The sequence below is a fragment of the Chenopodium album genome, chromosome 8 (genome assembly GCF_948465745.1).
Source record: "Chenopodium album chromosome 8, dcCheAlbu1.1, whole genome shotgun sequence".
Taxonomy (NCBI): Eukaryota; Viridiplantae; Streptophyta; class Magnoliopsida; order Caryophyllales; family Amaranthaceae; genus Chenopodium; species Chenopodium album.
Genome location: NC_137841.1, coordinates 63,380,866 through 63,388,168, shown reverse-complemented (window position 1 = coordinate 63,388,168; position 7,303 = coordinate 63,380,866). Strand labels below are relative to the sequence as shown.

Below are 7,303 nucleotides of genomic sequence, written 5' to 3'. Positions count from 1 at the left end.
TTCTGGTAATTTCGACACTTTTTTTTTCTCTCCACTAGTTATTAAATGTGTAATTTCTGAAGAGGGGGGGTTTGTTGGTTGTTTGTTAATTACATTCTCGTTTTGTTTAGAATTCCTATTCATTAGTTGGTATTGAGGTTCGCTAGTTCTAATTGAATTCTTTTTTTTTGTCCGATTTTATTCTGTTTTTGAGCCTAATTTGCTGCCGGTTGGTTGTCATGACAATGGTTGTAGGTGGTTGCTGCAATGATGTGGTGTTATATAATTGAGTTGTGGGGCCAGCAAGTTACGGGCTAGAATAACAGTAGTTTAATTGAGTGCGGAAGCATTTTCTTTCTTTGTTGCTGAATTGTGAAAAACCTGTTTGGATGCATCTTGTCATGACCTTCCCCAAGTATAGAAGATAGCATGTCATGTGAATAAGTATAAAAGATAGTTCGTAAGTCTTACTTAATTATTAGTTATTGTACTTTCTGGTAAGTTAATTGTTGCTTTTCAGTATTTTAACTCGAATTATTATGTTAGCAAGTATGTTAACGAATAGAATAATGCTTCCAACTATTTAAAACTCTACCAGAAAGTTATTATAATTCTGAAACTGCTTTCTTGATTGAGCTATTCTATTGTGAACTTAATGATGTTCTCCTTCTCTTTATTTTCTGTCTATTTCAGTGTGAGTGTGTGCACTTGACTGTTTGTGCCTAGGTTATGTTTGTTGCAATGTTATATTCAGTATTGGAATATTGGGGATTATATGTTACAAGTGGGTAAAGGTTTGTCTTATGACTCTAAATTGCAGATATAATGTTCATAACTTTTATTTATATCTTTCTCTTCATTGAAATTATCTTTTGTCTATGCTTAAAAATTGATATGACTTATGAGTTTGAACACTTTTTTGCTACTGGATAATGGAATACTATTGTTTCCTTAGGAACTAAATTTGATAGTTGTTATGTCTACATAATTACATGTATTGCTCAATTCTCTTATAGCTTTATTAGATTATATGCTAGTGACCAAAGCTCATAATACTGATGCGAGAGCTTAATATTTCCAGAATTATACTTTATGGAATATAAAAGATAAGATAGAGTCATCACTTTTGAGGCGGTATCTTTATTGTCGTTGTCGTGCAAGGGCTAGTTGTTGCCACTTTTTTCTTTTTAATTTGTGTTGCTTTGCTATTATTACTATGTATTGCAGTGAAGCAAGGGCTAGCTTATTGCCACCCTGACCATTTTCCTAACTTCATATTTTATAATTCATAAAATTGATTGATTATGACACCGTTGATTTCTTCGATTACATTGGAATATTGGATCATAGACATTTTTGCTCTAACCTTTGTTTCCTTCACCCCATTTTTCTAATCAATAAAAAATTAATGCAGCCATTGAGCATGCTAACTATTAATAGCTCAATGTGAATATCATAACTTATGCCTTAGTGTTTTTGAAATTACATGTTAATTATAATGAGGACATTTCATCATAAGCACTACATATGAATTGATATGTAGATTGTTCTCCATCACCATTTTATTATCTTATCTTATAACTATTTTTGTGATCTAAGCAGGTTTAGTGTGATGGCAAAGTAGCACTTTAAATGAATAAGGAATTGTTGAGAGTCTTTGCAAAAGAGAAGAATACAAGGGAGTAGCTTTGTAAAAGAGCCTTGTCAATATTTGTTATGCCAGTATGTCAATGAAGAGGTATAGTTTTTTTCAATGGAAACCAATTCTTTATTGATTTCCTTTATTTGATTATCAGTGTAGAAATTTTTTTTGGTTATGGATAATATGATCCATGTTTGTTTATGACAAGTACTAGGAAAACACACATGCATAGTGTCTTACTTTCTTTTAATTGCATATATCTTGTTTAAAGTCAGAGTATGTACTAGTAATATTGTTGGAGCTTGGAGGGAATGAGAATTGATTACATATTGGCAATGAGAAATGATTACATATTTATTTAGTGGATTGGAGTCTTCGAATGATTCAGATTTTTCATCCCATTTTTTGCTAGCTAAACATTCTGTAATCTTACTGTTTAGTTAGCAAAAAATTATGCTTTGTAAAGAGCTATATATGATGGACAAAATCTATTTGCAATAACTTCAAGCTAACTTACTGTGTAAGATGGTGTGGCCTGGTATGGCCTATTGGTTTATTGCTAAAATTTTTTAAAAGCATTGCAATTTAAACTGTCTTGAAATTCTATCATGGGGTGTTTGCTAGAGTAGGATTAAGTCTAAAATGTTATCTTTTTGTCATGACAGGGGTGAAATTTTGGTATGCGCTCTTCCTTGGCTGAGGAAATAAAGCAAATTTTAAATAAGATATAAGATATTACTCCTTCTACTGCTACCTTACTACTGCTGCTACCTTACTACTGCTGCTGCTACCACACTTGTTGCTGTTGTTACCACGCTGTTGCTACTACTGCCGCACTGCCATTAAAGCATCGCTTCCAATTCCATGCGCTACACTGTGTTATAAGAGATTAGTGTATATTATGATTAACATAATCTACTCTGTTTTTTTTTTTTTTTGTAATATAAACATAAATTGTATTAGATTGTGAACTTTTATCTATATAATTGATTAATTATTAATTAAGCATAAATAAAGCAATTTTTTAAAAAAATAAAATACTTGAGCCATTTTTTTTGCTCTGGTTTTGACAAAAAAAATGGAGCAAATAACCACCTTTTGCGACTATTCTATTCGTCACAAAAGTAGTCTTAAAGCATTGGTTTTCATAGTCACTAATTCGTCGCAAATATTTTACAACGGACAATGATTTAATTGCTAAAATTTGAAAGGTAGTCGCTAAATGGCAGTTGCAAATTCGTCGCTAAATTTGCAACTATTAAAATCGTAGTCGCAAAAGTTTGGTCTTATAGTCCCTAATCTATTGCCAAAAGTAGTCTTAAAGCATTGGTCTCCGTAGTCGCTGATCCGTCGCAAATATTTTATGACGGACAATGATTTAGTTGTTAAAATTTGAAAGTTAGTCGCTAAAAGGCAGTTGCTAAGTCGTTGCAAATTCGTCGCTAAATTTGCGACTATTAAAAAATTAGTCGCAAAAATGGATTTGCGACGAGGTCTTTAGCAACTTACCAAAGTAGTTGAAATCCGTTGCAAATCCATTTTTGTGATGGATTTGCGACTAATTTGACCGTCGCTAATCCCTCTTTTTCTTATAATGACAACCAATGGTCAACCCGGACCTTCAAATTCCGGGATGGGAGGAGGTTGTCATCACCTCGGAAGAGCAACGGGCTAGGATGTTAAACCTCATTGATCGCCAGGTAATCTCTACCGGTTTTATTCATCATCCCACACTAGCTAGGTTAGGCTTAAATAAATATGTGGAAAAATTGTTCAAAGGTATAGGCATGAGTGGTTTCTTTCAAATGTGTCATGATACGTACGATTATTTAACATTAGAATTTATTTCAAGTTTTAATGTTATTAAAATGAATGCACTAATTACTCATGTACAATTCCGATTATTAAACAACGATGTGAGACTAACTCTTAAAGAATTCGGAAAGTTGTTTGATTTGAAATCGGATAAACCGATTGAGCCCTCTCAAGACCACACCGCCGTGGTCTATAAGAGGCTAACTGGGGAGGATTTGGTCAACCTCCAACATGCCAAAGGGACGTGGATTCAACATCCCGTCCCAAAATTTTGGCAAAGATTTGTCGGCCTCACTATTTTTGGGAGGCATGAACCGGAAAATGTTAGGAGAGATGAATTGGAACTTTTGGCATCCTTTGTAATTCCTAACGCCGAAAAATTGAACATACCTCATAGGATAGCCAATCACTTCCAAAGGGCGGTCAATGCCGCCGAGGCTAGTAGGTCTAGGGCACCTATTTATTTTAGGGGTTTAGTGACCCACATTGCCAAAAAAAACACCTAGATTGGAACCCGGATGGGCATAGGAAAGTTATAGGATCAAACCTTATGGACCTAGCCTATTTAGGGAGTTTGAACTGGGTGCAACCCGTAGGGGGTGACACTTGGTGGATAGTCCACCGACAATCGGGTAGGAGGGACCAAGCCTTCACCTTAACCAACCCTGGCTTGACCAAATTTGAGAAGGGGAAGCCTTCTTATACTTTCGAGATTAATGGTCAAGGTGAGGTTCAACCACCACACCCTTCACCACAACACCACCATTCTCCCCTAGACCACTCCCCCACTCACCATTCCCCACACTACCAACCACCTCCACCCTTCACCTATGGTATACCCACTTCCTCGGTCGACTATAACGTCGACCTCAATGCCCCTTATGACTTTTCGGCTTTTAGGAGCCAATTAGACCATATCGAGATGGGGTAAGGGAGAGTTGAGGGTATGATGCAAAACCTAGATTCTAGGTTAAGCACCTTGGATGGGCGGGTAGGACACATAGAGAGGAACCTCAAGAGGGGTCTATACCCCATGTATGATGATTATGCCCGTCGGGGGGCTATTCACCCCGATTCACTTGCTCCCGATTGGTTCCAATACCCCCAAGGAGGGTATTCTCACCCCGGTGCGTATGGTACTTATGTGGACTACTCTTCAGTCCATGGTTATGGGGGTGATGCTCCTTTTGGGGGTATGGGGGGGAATGTAGACCCTAACTACTTTGCAGGTGGTTCGGGTTATGGTGGTGCTGGACCGAGCCAAGGTGGTGCCGGCTCGAGCCATGGAGGAGGATATGAGAGGATGGATGACGATGAGGAGTAGCTTTTCCTAGCTACCCTCCCAAGTCAATGAGGGCATTGCTTGATTTGGCTTGGGGGGAGATTTCTTGTATATATGGTAACCTTCTTTCTCTTTTCTCTATTTATTGCTTTCCTAGTATAGTTTTTATTGCTTTCTTTTATATGAAAAATACAAAAAAATTTAAAAATTAAAAAATCCAAAAATACGTTCCAATGAATTGTAAATTATGCTTCCCTGTGCCCCTTACTTGAGAAAATCGTTTTGATTCTTGGTATTTGATGATAAATATTGAGGATTAGTTGGTCATGATTTGATGTTTGATTGCCTTGAAACTTTAACATGCGTCAATTTTGTCCAACTACTTGTGAATATAGTACTTGACTAGTTGACTTGGTAAGGAATGTGTGATAGTTCCATAGTTCCTGGTATGTCAATGAATTTGAGTATTGGTTTGCATCTATTAGTAATATTTATATGATTCATTATTATGCACATTGAGGAGGACGAAGGCATTTGTTCTTTTAAGTAGCCTCCAGATATTGTAGATACATTTGTTCCCTTCTTGCTACCCATGTTGTTGCCTTGACTTTTTGTTGTTTTATTAGCCATATTACAAGCCTATTTTGCCCCATTGGTTACTAGTCCCAAGCTTGGCTTGGGGGAGCTATTAGTGAGTGAGGTGAGGGAGTTTGTAGTGTGCTTATTATTTGCACAATTTGGGTAGGTTTTTGAGAAGTTGTTTTGTTGTTGATCATGTTTATTTTTGATGAGTTTGAGAGTTATATTTTCTTGAAAAAATAAAGCATGATGTTATGAAAAAAAAGGGAAGTTCAAAGAAAAAAAATATGTTGAAAAAAATAAGTGAACTTCAAAAGAAAAAAAAAAGTGTTTAATGTTCAAATGTTCTAGTAGGAGGTTGATCAAAGAGAAATAATTTTGAGCCTCAATGAAAAATTGAAGTTTGGAAAATAAAGTTTGTTTATTCACTCTATTTCTTCATTATTATATTTTTATGAGTGAAATTTTAAGTGTTGGGATTGTTTATTATGATTGGAGTATATTTGGTTGATGTTAGAGTTGGTTATGTAGGAGATGTTGATCATTATTTATTTTGATCATGGGTTTTGCTAGGATTTTCTCCCTTAAGCATAGCTTTTCTCTCACTTGTTCCCAAATGATTCCTACCCTTTACCCTAGCCTTACATTACAAGCTTTAAAGACCTTCCGACCTTTGTGCATAGAATTGTATGAATGTGAAAGTGTTGTTTATCAATGCAAGTTATGATTTTGCATATTTCGAGTCAACTAGTAGGATTGAGCGTTCATTGTTTTATACACACGAGAGTGTGAGATGGGTGGGCATTGTTCACAATTAAAGGGGTCGGATGGAGAGCGATCGAGTACATCTTTTACTCGCCACAAAAATGAGAGTTGAGTGCGTGAGCACTAGTCTTGAATTCTATATGCTCTTGTGGTTTGCTCTGTTTGACAATTGTTAGGGAAGATTGGTAATTAGATGGATTTGATTGGTTGATTTTGAAGCATGTTTATTTGATTTACCCTGGATCGTTTGTGCTCGATTTTTACTTTTGGGGTGAAGCATATTTATTGATTCATTGATGAGATCTTTGCTTAGGGTCAAGCAAAGGTTTGGCTTAGGGGAGTTTGATGTGTCTATTTTATATAGTAATTTACCCCCGTCCCTTGGTCATTATTAGTAGTGCTTTTGGCTCTTTTGAGCCACTTTTATTACTAATTTGTGTTTTCTAGTGTTTTCGTAGTTTTAGTTGTATTTTAAAGGAAATTGCATTCTTGGAGCATTTTCCTGGGTTTTATGGATCAACTACGGAAGCTAGAAGGACACGACCACTTTTGAAGCCCAGGATCGGTGAGAGTCGATGATTAAGGGCTCAGTATGAGACACCGAGGCTATTGGATCGTTTAATCAAGACCCAATGAGGAAACTTAGATTGGGCCGAGGAATCAAGCCCAATCGAAATCCGAGCCTCGAAGAAGAAGACCGGGCCCGATCGGGCAAGCTTGCGCCAGATCGGGCAGGCGCGCATAAGAGAGCACCAGCAAGAAGGTGCGCCAGATCGGGTGAGCGTTAGCTCGATCGGGCGCGGCTGCCCCGATGGATCTTGAACAAAAAGGCGGGCCCGATCGGGCGGCCCTTCGCCCGATCGGGAGCGTGTTTCTGTAGGACCTAATTAGTTTAGTTTTAATTTTTGTTTTAGGGAACGTTTATATACGAGTTTTGTACGGAATTTTGATTACCTTCTTTTCTTAGACTTTCTCTCTCTACTTAGGATTTTTCTCTCTCATAACTTTTCTCTCAACTCTTGTTCTTAATTATTTTCCATTAATGCAAATTAGTTTGGTAACGATTTCTCTTCTCTTAATCTTAGTTGTTTATTTTATTCCTTTAATCATGTCTTGCTTTATTGCTTTGATTAGTTTAGTTTCTATTATGTGTGAGTAGTTTTATTTCTAGGGTTTATGGGGATCCATAAATAATATGAAGGGGTAATTTGTTGTTGTTCATTATCAATGCTAGATTAATT

At 36.6% G+C, this 7,303-nt stretch overlaps 1 long non-coding RNA gene across 1 annotated transcript; it reads left to right on the top strand.

The window, feature by feature from the left end:
• Positions 1-203: 203 nt before the first annotated feature.
• Positions 204-2,659, top strand: LOC145556233 (uncharacterized). Its single transcript, XR_014091812.1, has 2 exons — positions 204-1,717; positions 2,287-2,659. It is a non-coding gene; the product is annotated as an uncharacterized LOC145556233 (long non-coding RNA).
• The last annotated feature ends 4,644 nt before the right edge of the window (positions 2,660-7,303 follow it).